The sequence below is a fragment of the Canis lupus genome, chromosome 35, assembly GCF_011100685.1.
Source record: "Canis lupus familiaris isolate Mischka breed German Shepherd chromosome 35, alternate assembly UU_Cfam_GSD_1.0, whole genome shotgun sequence".
NCBI lineage: Eukaryota > Metazoa > Chordata > Mammalia > Carnivora > Canidae > Canis > Canis lupus.
The window spans coordinates 23,421,689-23,435,009 of NC_049256.1; positions in this window are offsets into that span (position 1 = coordinate 23,421,689).

The window sequence follows — 13,321 nt, forward strand, 5'->3', positions numbered from 1 at the left end:
ATCTTTCATATGGAAAAAGCCAACATTCATCTCTGCTTCTGTATCTCTTAGCTACCTACTTGTGTAGGTTTCTGACCTGTTTAAACCTAGTTTACACCGTGATCCAGCCTTCCATGGTCTGAGAATGGTGACATTATCACCTATTAGAAAATGGGCTTAGGAAGATAGAGCATTGCTGATCTCCACCTACAAAAATGAAGACGAAATCTCCAGAAAATGGGAGAGAAATTACCTGTCAGATAATGCTGCGATAATCATACAAATGAAGGCAAAATGTGTCATCCTTTGCCATTTTAGATGCTGGCCAAAGTTCAAAGTCAAGGCTGGAGATGGAATAAAGTGGGCAGCCTGTTCCAATAAACTCTTAAGAAGACTCTCATAATATATCCCAAAAAAGGGACTATCTTCATTAATATCACTGGTTTCTAAGGTGAGTGGCACTGAGCTTGTTTGTTATTGTCTTTTTTAAAATCTGCCTGGAGTGTGAAATACAGACAGAGTTTTTGATGTTGATACCTTTACTGTTAAGATAGGGCTATACCCTGCCTGCCATTAACTGGCTATTTTGAGCCCTACTGCATTAATGGGCATTATGCAACAAAAGAGTAGAAAGAAAACATGGAAATTTTTACTATTTCTCTTAGAAGCGTGGCATAGTAAATGGACCATTTCACTAAAAGCATGGTCATTAGAAATACAAGAGAGGAGGTATATAATACCACAAAATAGTTCAAGGTCAGGTAAAAATATCTGAATTTTTTCCAATAATTGCTAGAATCACAAATTGGATATAAAGAGACACAAGACCCAAAAAATGTGAATTTTCAGGTCTTAACACCCAAGAAAGAAAAAGCATACATTTCTCTATAAACTAAGCCAGACCTGAACATTGATACTTGGCCAAAATCTAGGATGCTGGAATCCTAACATTTCTAAACAAATGTATAGGGTGAGAGTATTAGACGTAATTTAAATACTATTTTCTATTTCAAGATTTAAAAATTAAAATAATTTTCACTTTTGAATGTTTGTCTTTGTTGTATATTTTTTTATTGGAGTTCGATTTGCCAACATATAGAATAACACCCAGTGCTCATCCTGTCAAGTGCCCACCTCAGTGCCCATCACCCAGACACCCCCCCCCCCCATCTCCTTCCACTACCCCTTGTTTGTTTCCCAGAGTTAGGAGTCTCTCATGTTCTGTCTCCCTCTCTAATTTTTCCCATCATTTTCTCTCCTTTCCCCTTTATTCCCTTTCACTATTTTTTGTATTCCCCAAATGAATGAGACCATATATGTTTGTCCTTCTCCGCTTGACTTATTTCACTCAGCATAATTCCCTCCAGTTCCATCCACATCGAAGCAAATGGTGGGTATTTGTCGTTTCTAATGTCTGAGGAATATTCCATAGTATACATAGGCCACATCTTCTCTATCCATTCATCTTTCGATGGACACCGAGGCTCCTTCCACACTTTGGCTATTGTGGACATTGCTGCTAGAAACATCGGGGTGCAGGTGTCCCTGGCGTTTCACTGTATCTGTCTCCTTGGGGTAAATCCCCAGCAGTGCAATTGCTGGGTCGTAGGGCAGGTCTATTTTTAACTCTTTGAGGAAGCCTCCACACAGTTTTCCAGAGTGGCTGCACCAGTTCACATACCCACCAACAGTGCAAAAGAGTTCCCCTTTCTCCACATCCTCTCCAACATTTGTGGTTTCCTGTCTTAATTTTCACCATTCTCACTGGTGTGAGGTGGTATTTCATTGCATTCATTAGTATTTCCCTGATGGCAAGTGATGCGGAGCATTTTCTCATGTGCTTGTTGGCCATGTGTATGTCTTCTTTGGCGAAATTTCTGTTCATGTCTTTTGCCCATTTCATGATTGGATTGTTTGTTTCTTTACTGTTGAGTTTAATAAGTTCTTTATAGGTCTTGGATACTAGCCCTTTATCTGATAGGTCATTTGCAAATATCTTCTCCCTTCTGTAGGTTGTCTTTAGTTTTGTTGACTGTTTCTTTTGCTGTGCAGAAGCTTTTTATCTTAAGTCCCAAAAGTTCATTTTGCTTTTGTTTCCCTTGCCTTCATAGGTGTATCTTGCAAGAAGTTGCTGTGGCTAAGTTCAAAAAGGGTGTTGCCTGTGTTCTCCTCTAGGATTTTGATGGAATTCTTGTCTCACATTTAGATCTTTCATCCATTTTGAGTTTATCTTTGTGTATGGTGTAAGAGAATGGTCCAGTTTCATTCTTCGGCACGTGGCTATCCAATTTTCCCAGAAATCAGTGGCATTTCTATACACTAGCAATGAGACTGAAAAAAGAGAAATTGAGGAGTCAATCCCATTTACAATTGCACCCAAAACCATAAGATATCTAGGAATAAACCTAACCAAAGAGGTAAAGGATCTATACCCTAAAAACAACAGAACACTTCTGAAAGAAACTGAGGCAGACACAAGGAGATGGAAAAATATTCAATGCTCATGTAGTCTCCAGAATCTTCACTATTTTCAGGAAAAAGTTTAGGAAAAGTTTAGGAAAGAAATGGGGAAGAAGGTATGGAGACACCATTTAAATGACGGTTCTTTCTAATATTGGCCAGATACTTCTCTCTTTCTCATGGGTGTTTGTAGAAAAAAGCATAAGCACAAGAAAATATTCAGATGTGGAAGTGTTTCTCAAACTTGGAAAAACACTGGAATCATTTGGAGAGTTGTCTAAAAACAAACAAACCAATGCCTGGATCCCCAAAACAGATATTCTAATTTAACTGTCTGGGTCAGACCTATGTCTTCAGATATTCAGAAGTTCACAATGATGCTGATGTGCAGCTGATTTTGAAAACCACTGAGATGCTGGACCCAGTAAGTCAGTAGTAGCATTAACAGATCCAAGTCATGATATTTATTGATTAGGGTGGCTTCCTGTCTTAAGGTCTGCAATCAAATTAATGTTTCTAAATCTGAAATGATAAATAAAGCTCATAAAAAAAACAGAGAAGTACAATATTCAACAGAATCTTCTGGTAAATTATGCAGTAGGGAGGACTACTGTTATAAAAGTTTCAGTCCTAAAAGTGGTTACTTGAGAGACTAAAAGGGAGTTTTTAACTTGATTGTTTCTCCAAATGTTTTCCTTTTGGTTTTGGAGAGGAGGAGAAAACTATGTTTCCTTCCACCCTCCTAGGTTCTCTACAAGGGCTCTGTAAATTAGATTCCTGAAAGACTGCTTAAAACAAGAAAAACAAACAAGTTTATTCACATGTGTCATGCAGACACATGAGAGCAGTCATTGATGAGGAACTCAAAGGGATGGTAAGAACATGGGCTTCTACAGCATCTTCACAAGAGAATAATAACTTGTTTAGAGAAGTGACAAGACAAAGGAAAAAGGACTTTGGGTTTCTAGGTGGCAAACTGTAGGAAAGCAAATATATGGAGAAACTATAGATAAAGTGCTAGTTTGGGAGAGATATGTTATATATATTCCTCTGGTGCTGTATCTGGGCTGCTAAGAGTCTAGAGTTGCCTCTGATAATTAACAGCCATCCTTACTGGTAGAGGGGACAGAGAACACCTTTACAGATATATGTCCTGATTTTGGCAAATAAGAGGAGGGCAGAAAGCGTTACTTAAATCTGCCTCTTCTCAAATGCTTTTGACTCAAAATAGTCCTAATGCCCAAGTGGCATATTTGAGAGTGACATGTTCTGCTACCCTTAAATGTCTGATCTTTCATTGCTCCTAAATAGTACAAAATCTACTGGCAAGTTTCAATTTTTTTCTCTGAATTCCAAGAATCCAGCAGTGAGAAAAATAAACCCTAGATTTAAAGATCAAAATTAGGTGTCTGTTAAAAAATAACATGAGTTTACTGTAAATTATTCACAGTAGCCAAGATATGGAAGCAACACAAGTGTCCATCAATAGACAAATGGATAAAGAGGATGTGTTATATACATATATACAATGGGATATCACTCAGCCATAAAAAACGAATGAGATATTACCATTTGTGACAACATGGATGGACATAGAGGGTATTATGATAAGTGAAATAAGTCAGGCAGAGAAAGACAAACACCACATGATTTCACATATATGTGCAATAAAAAAATACAAATAAGCAAATTTACAAAAAGACTCTTAAATACAAAGAATGAACTAGTGGTTGCCAGAGGGGAGGTGGGTGAGGGATGGATGAAAAGGATAAAGAAGATTAAAAGCACACTCATCATGATGAGCACTAAGTAATGTATTGATATATTGAATCATTATATCATATACCTGAAACTAATATAATATTATGCTAATTAAACTTCAATTAAAAATTGACAAAATAATAATAATGTCCAAATCTTGAAAATAAAGCAAAAGACTGTATATCTTTTTAACATCATACTAAAGCATGAACTCTCAGATCCACCCATGGATTCTTTAATTATATCAGGAGATATACCAGTTTTTGACTTGCCATTTATTATTTATTAGAGCCAAGATTCTATGATGTTACATACAAAGTTACAGATTTTTGTCTGGTAAAAATACAAATTATATCTTTCCAGTGGAAAAGGTACTCTCAAAGATTATACTTTTATTGCCCTGTAGGACATTAATCAGCTTGAGCTCTAACTTAGTAAATTTATCTAGTATAACTTTCCTGAGGGACTCTATTCTTCTGATTATCTTTTGCACCAGACTTATCATTATACTGGTTTCCTCAAGAATGAATTACATAAATCTTTGCCACATGTTTACTCTATATTTGTATGAAAGTCAAGATTTAATTTTTTTGAAAGTTACACTTTGAAGGATGCCTGGGTAGCTCAGCAGTTGAGCCTCTGCCTTTGGCTCAGTGCGTGATCCCGGGCTCTGGGATCGAGTCCCACATCAGTCTCCTTGCAGGAAGCCTGCTTCTCCCTCTGCCTATGTCTCTGCCTCTCTCTCTCTCTCTCATGAATAAATAAATAAAATCTCTAAAAAGAAAAAGAATATTACACTTTGACTCCTGGTGGTATTTTTCTTTAAATTCTCTTCTATCTCTAGAACTTTCCCCAATTTAATGTAAATATCAGCTTTATACAAGACATTAGTGCATTGGAAGTTAAAATATAACAGACAACAAAAAGTTGAAAATATAATAAAAAAGGAATTCATAACTATGTCTCTAGCTACTCTGACACTCAGATGTGCAGAAATGATATTTTTTCTCAATTTAACTTAATCACAAGCCTTGATTCCCTCTCAATAGCTAAAATCACTTAATCTCCCTACTTCAAGTTAACTAAGTATCTTTCACTTGAAAATAACCTTTTGAGGAATTATTCAGTCTGTTTAGGATTTAAACTCAGTCAACTCAAAATTCAATCACCTTAATGAGTCTTTCTCCCATCTTGAGGATCTTTTCTCCCCCCTTCTACCTGGGTTGGTGTGCGATGAAGAGAAAAACCTATTGTACCATCAATGAAAGGAAGGCATTTCTTGCCCAAATCTATCCTCTGAGATCTCAATGAACTCAGGTCAGTTCACTGCTGATACAAAAGGTCCCACCAAAGAATCTGATAGTACCTCAGACGTTTTTCTTAAGACTTAATTTATTTATTTATCCATGAGAGACACAGAGAGGGAGGCAGAGACATAGGCAGAGGGAGAAGCAGGCTCCCTGTGGTGAGCCTGATGTGGGACTCCATCCCAGGACCCCAGGATCACAACCTGAGCCAAAGGCAGATGTTCAACCACTGAACCACCAAGATGCCCCATCTCAGACTTTTCTATAAAAGATTTAAGGTCCACTCTTTGTCCTGATCCCAGAACTATTAAGGCTCCCAGTCTGATTGGTGTTCTGGGATATCCAAGAATATCTGGATTTCTTCCCCTCTAAGTATAGGCTATAGGAAAACATTAATATTCATTCTGATCTTTTCTATGCCTAAACTCTCTAAGTTAACATTGAAAACCAATTCCTCCAAGAATCACAGGTGGAAGGGGCATATGGACATTCTGTCCTTGGATTTCTTTGGTGTTTCTCCAACCCCAAGGTTTTGACCACAAGTACAGACTTCGGCATTCCTGCTCTCCTGTCTCTCTATCCAGTTCCTTTCCTGGCCCAAAATGGCTTCCGTATTCTCCTTTCATGACAGAAAACTATTTTCTCTTACATTTTCCCTTGTCTTGGGTTAACTTTTATAAAATCTCAGCTCTGAACCTTCAGCTTCAACTCCTTGAGCCTAAATACTTTCATTCTTTACACTAAAATCCTGAATCTTATAAAATATACACAGGAAGGTCTTGGTTTCCTAAACTATTTTATTTCAAATATATTGAAAGGCAGGGGTGGTGGAGAACATCATCTTTGTTCTCAGCTGATAAAGCTGATAAAGAAAGAGAAAGTGTGGAGCTAGGACACAGAGTTGGTGCTTTAGGGCCCCTTTCTGCTCCACTGCCTCACAAATCACAGCAGCTGGCCATGTTTCCTGAGAAATTGGGAAGCTGGCTTTGGTTAGAGTCCAATAAAAAGACAGGTGGATCAATAAACAAATATTGGATACTATAAGATAGAGCCATTCACTTGATGGATTCCTCACATACCTACCCCTAATGATGAGATTAATGGGGTCCCCCAAAGATCAGCACCTCTGGCATCACGCATTTGTGAGGCCCTCCCTTGCTGAACTGGGACTAGACCTATGTGACCAATACAATATGAGAGAAGTGATGACACATGACTTTTGAGATCCAATCACAAAAGTCTTCCATAGTTTCTGACTTGGACCCTTGGAACACAATCTTGGGGAGCTGTGAACCACTGTTTAAGAAATCACACTACCCCAAAACTGCCATTTTAGAGATGCCACTTAGATTTGGGCCACTTACTCTTGTCCCTTTCTTTTTATAAATTACTTATATAGTTTTTCCAGTGGTGGGTTAGCTTTAGAACTATAAGCAAATAGGTCTGTCAATGAAAGTAGTGTTTATATTGATTTGCGAATTAAAAAAGGAGAGTACCCATAGCCAAGTGAATACTTGGAAAGTGATGTGGAATGATTTATGTGGTTCAAGAGACCTTGGCAGGTTTTGAAGATACAAGCAGTTAATTAAGGCTGGAAGCATCAAGGATTGATTGAAAGAATTTAAATCCCCAAGTTGTATCATTACATTGGCATACTAGAAAGCTAACTTTGGGAGATTTTAGGCCAAAATAGTGGATTAGCCACATGCTATAGGACTCTTATTCCAAATTCAAAACACTACAAATTCCAACAAAGGCAAGAAAATTAGTAAATATTGCCATTGGTTTCATGGGAAAAAAGAGGAGTTCTAGTAAAGGATACTTGGGTTGCTTCCAGTTCTTCACCACCACAAGTAATTCTATGATAAACATCTTCATTTCCCTTTTGGACCTAGGCCACATCTTTTTATTTCATTAAATCAAGGAAACTCTAATTCTAAGCTTCATTTTCTTTTCAGCTCCAGGGGAATGCAACCAAATCATTCTTCACTCACTTAATCCTCCCCTCCTCTAAATTCTCCAGATCTTACAGCAGTCCCCTTGATCATTATGTCACCAGTCCACATTAGTTACCCCTTAAAACCTACATGTCCCAGGTGCCATAGCCTCATCCATCTGCAGTGCTGTTCATTCCAAGTCTGCTATTACACGTTGGATTCTCCAACAAGCCGAGACATCAACAGATGCTGACAGAGAGAAAGTAATTTAAAAAGATTTACTGAGAAAAAATATCTATATAAGGAAAAGAGTGGAAGGAATCGTCAGTAATTAATGCAGGCCTGACAAATCTGCCAGTCTAATCAGGAGATCCAGAGCAAAGACTGCCCATAAGAAGAGTTCCTTATAGAACAGAATAGTTAAACCTCTGTAAGATGCTTTGCTCAAGTCACTGGCTTGGGGTTGCCCAAACAAGAACTTACTTGGCTCAAAAGCTGAAGCAGACCCTGAAGGAGCTAAGACTTGAGTTCCACATATATTCTCCCCCAACTCCACTGTTTAGAGATCAGGGTCATTATTCATTGACAGGATGTTGACTTCTCTTCTTGACTGCTGAAACTATGAATATAAGAAGCCCAAAGTCCCTAGGCAGCAGGTATGGCTCATCTTTTAATGAAAAACTTGCTGCATCCTCTAGTGAGAATTCACTTCCTTTGGGGAGCAGGATTTCTGACCTTGCAGAGCCCAGAATTATGGGATGGGAAGTAAAAAAGCTCTTGATGGGACATTAGGAACATAGGTAACTGGAGTCTATCCTACTTCTGCCCCTGAGTTCCAAGATCCATATATTCTGTCTATTGGGGAAATAGTACACATAAAAATCTCTGATTCAATGTTTATCCCATATACTGGAGGACAACTCCCCTCGCTTACAGAATATCAATGCTAAGCAGGCACTTCAACGGCACAATCAGCAGGTCATACCATAGTTCTATGAGGCTAGCAGCTTCCAGGTGGTGCTATATCTAGTACCAGTGGGTCCCTCATCTCCTTCCTTATGAAGTTATTACCCCAGTTGGATGCTATGAGGTGTGGGATTCTGTGCCTGAAGATCAGGCATTCTGTGAAATCTGGTAAAGGTACTGGCTGAGATTCTGTGGGCAGGCAAGGGAAATCCACACTGGGATTACATGTCTATTCTGGTGAGAATAAACTGCTAGGCCTTCCAGGATGGAAAGGCCCAATGTCATCAATTTTCCATCAAGTGGTCAGTAGTTCAAGAAGTAGTGCCATATCTGGGGTTCAGTGTTCATCTCTGTTGCCAGCAGGCTTAACATTCAGAGACAGTAGAAGCTAGGTCAACCTCAGTAGGTTGAAGTCTATATTGTGGCCTACATATCGTCTCTAACTTTGCCACATGGCCACTTTGTGAACGTGCCTTTCTTGCCAGAACTGGGGTGATCACAACAAAGGCTGGCTGATATCAACTGGATGAGTCACTTTTCCTACTTGATTTTTAGTATCTTCCATGGTGGATGACTTCTGATGGATATCAATATGTGATATAAAAGTCTTCATACTTTGTGCTGGCTATTATTATCCATATACACCCCTCAAATCCTAGACCAACTGGTCTCTACTCTTCTAATCATTTTCCTTCCAGGCCCTGACCAGCCATCCAGCCATGCTGATCACTGGCCACTTCCAAGAATATGTACATTCTAATTTTATATATAAATATAAATATATATATGTGTGTGTGTGTATATATATATATATATATATATATATAGTCTCCTCCAACACAAAGTGCATGGCCAAGAGTAATGCACAAAGTTTCAGACGCTATCTTTGAATCTGAGGGAACATGACAAGACATAAATGGTGTCTCAGCTCCCTAAGCGTCCCATGCAGCCACTCCCCAGGGCAATGAGACAGTTTTTTCATTCTCTTGAGTGACCAACAGACCTACATTCCTTTCCCACTCCTGAGGAATTTTCTCTCCTGGCCTCCTTACCTCTCAAAGATGTGTCCCTTTCTTCCATCCCTCCTCCACTGGTAGTACTATGGTTGAATTGTGTTTATTAAAAATATGTTACGCTTCCTAGCCCCAGTATTTATAACTACAGCATTATTTGGAAACAAGGTTTTTGAAGGTGTAATCAAGTTAAGATGAGGTCATTAAGTGGGGGTGAGGGTAATCAATGTAACTAGAGTCATTATAAGAAGAGGACAATGTCTTGTGAAGACACCGATAGACTGGGAGAAGTCCATGTTTCTCAGTGATGCACTGGCAGACAAGAAACATCAAGGACTGACAGCCCTCACCAGAAGCTGGGAGGAGGCAAAGATCCATTCTGTAGTACAGGTAATGGAGGTAACATGGCCCTGCTGACATCTTGAATTTAGACTTCTAGCCTCCAGAAGTGTGAGACAATATATTTCTGTTATCTTAATCCACTCAGATTGTGGCACTTTGTAATGGCAGCCCCAGGAAATGAATACACGATGGAAGTGCCATAGACGTTTACAAAAGACTCATAGACTCCTTCATTCTAGGCTGCTTCCAATGTTCTCATGTTTCTGCCTGACCCAAATCACTGCAGGAAGACATGGCAAAGTCTTACTGCCATTTTTCAATCGGTTAGCAAGAAGGGAAAATATGGAAAGAAACAACAACATTAATGTTTAATAAATTCTCATACTCTCATAATTAAGTAAAAGGGAACACATGTCTAATGGAGACATTGAAGTCAGGTGTAAAAATCAGAAGAGATTTCATGTCAAGAATACAAGGTAGGGACACCTGGGTGGCTCAGCAGTTGAGCGTCTGCCTTTAGCTCAAGGCGTGATCCCGTGTTTCGGGATCGATTGTGTAGGGTTCCTTGTGGGGATTCTGCTTCTTGCTCTGCTTTTCCCTCTGCCTCTATCTCTCTCATGAATGAATAAATTTAAAAATCTTTTTTTAAAAATAATACAAGGCAATAATTGTATAATTGTGCCTATGAATTTTATTTGCATATCCTGCTACATTTTTGTGGCAGAATAAACCTTGATAAAAATTTCAACATAGAATAGGCACCAGAATATGATTAATTAAACTGACTAATCAATTATAAGCAAGATTATTAACAGTGAATGTTCCATATAAATTTACCTGTAAAGGTTATTTGGGTTAGTTTTTACTAGAATAAACTTGAAAATCATTCATTTTTCTGAGTTATTTCCATAGGTCAGTCATCTCCAAACTTTTTATTTTATTTTATTTTATTTTTTATTTTTTTAATCTCCAAACTTTTTAAATTAAGTACCAGATCAGTAAAATATTGGACACACATACCCTAATTTTTACATTTATTTATAAATTACACATATTAACAACATTTGATTGTCCTTGTTTTTTGTTAAAAAAAAATCAAATGCCAATAACTGTTCTAATATATTCTCTCTCATATACTGATACACTATTTGGACAGTGCCAGAATCCAAATATCTACTTAGAAACCATTGATCTAGAGCCATATTTGGCAAACTATGGCCCATGGCCCATATCTGGCTCCCAATCTGTTTTTGTAAATGAAGTTTTATTGGAACTCAGCCGTACTCAATCCTTCATGTATTGTCTCTGGCTGCTTTTACACTACAATTACAGAGTTGAGTAGTTACAACAGACCCAAACACCCACAAGCCCTAAAATATCTTCTTTCTTTGTGACACTTTATCCAGAAAAATCAAAGCTTTAATTCAAAAGCATGAAATTTTTTTAAAAAGCATGAAATTGACCATAATCTTTTAAAATTTAGTGAAACGAATGTTAAATAATGTAGTATGATAATCGACACCCAATAATATAAATGATTTTTACTAATTATCTAATTAGTTGACCCCCATGGAGCTAAATCTACATATGCCACTTTAATGAATGGTTTGTATATTTTATTTGATATCATGTGAACAAGAAGGCAACATCGATAGCAAAAAGATCATAGGACTCATTGTCAAGTATCTGGCTTTATATTCTGACTCTGTCACTGGGACCCGTAAGATCTTTTGGAACCTGGTGAACTTCTTAAAGTCTCAGTTATCTCACCTGTTAAAGATACTATTCTACTTCATAAAATTATTGGGACCATTATAAGAAAATAAAAGATAGAAAGTCTGAGAGTAATTTATGAAACTATCAAGGTTTATGAGTAAAATATAGTCATTATTAAATAATTTCGATACTTGATTGAAATAATTAACACTTGACATCAAACATAAAACAAGAAAAAAATAAAAAATAAAAAAACAAACATAAAACAAGAAATAATTAATCTCCATCATAGCACCATCTGCCCCTTCTCACTAATAGGTGAGTGATAAGTATCTGCAAAACATTGTTAGACACCTTAAGAGATAATACATAATTTACATCATTCCATATCTGTTTCCTGATAGGATGCTAATATCCTAAACTTTAAGACTTTCAACTAATACACTGCAAACCATTTGATAAAAATTGAAAGTAAAAAGGATGTTGTGTTATCATGGTGCCTCAGATTGAACTGTGTTCCCCAAAAAGATAACGTTCACATCCTCATCCTTGAGCCTATATACGCAACCTCCCTCCTAAAGGGGTTTTTGCAGCTATCACTACATTAAGGATGTTGAGATGTGATCATTCAGCATTTGAAGTGGACCCTAAATCCAAACAGCAGATGTTATTTTAAGCAAAAAGCACAGAGAGATTTGATACACTGATATCGCCTTGCCTTGATTTCAGACTTCTGGGCTCCAGAAGGGACAGAGAATGAATTTTTCTTGTTTTAAGCCACCAAATTTGTGGCACTTTGTTGTGGCAGCCTGAAGAAACTAATATATGTGGCATGGTTTTATTTTTGTATCTTTCAGAGTATAAGACTAAATTTTAAATAGCTACATCGCAAAGTGTAAGGGGAGCACTCACATAGGAAGGAGTGGGATTTGTGTGATGAGGCAGGGTTCCTTATCACAGAAGTTCTGCTTCAATTAAGTTCAAGCGAGAAAGACTACAGGTAAAGACAGGTAATTAGGATGAGTGGCTACTTAGAGGGAAAAGAATCCAATTAAAGGAAGAAACATTAAGACTTTTAGAGAATTTAGACAAGAAAAAAAAGTCATAAAAATTAAGAAAAGTAAGAGGGTGGATTCACTTTCACAACAGTGAGATTTGTTCTTTTAATAGACAATGTTAATAGTGTAGGTTTTGAATATGGATCAGCTCATTTTCAGAATTTTAAAGAGATTCTTTTTAACAAATGCACAACTTTAAGTATAAAAAAGAATGCTTTTGGCATAGTTATACAATGAGAATTTTTTTCATTCAGTCACATTAAACATAAGCAAGATTTCTGGCAGGGAAAACTGGTGGCTTAAATCAAAATAAAAGTGTAGCATGATGATTTAAAAGCATATTTCAAAAGGCAAAATTTTTATTTGAAACCAGTTACAGAGAAAAAAAAGTAAAACATAACTGTGTGCAGTTATGTCAGAAGGCAAGAAGCAATATTCAAAGGAATTAAATAAAACATAATCAGTGAAAGCAAAGAAAATTCTCCATCCTCTTATTCTTCATGGTCAGCAGAGCCTGGCACTTTTGCCCTCAAAATATTGAGGGTCTTAATGACCTTCTGCTCGTATGCTGGTTTTCACAAGAGCAAATGCAAGCAAAGGATGACGTTTAGCCAAACACCACAGGGAGATACAGACTCGGGCAACTGAGCAGAAAAGGTGAAATAGGGTTGGTTTAACAAAGCTTTCTGAGGCCACAAGAAGAACCCTATTAGGGACTTAACCAGTCCCTCAACCAGCGTTGAAAGATGCTGGTTACAGAAATATAATAAAGATCATCTGCA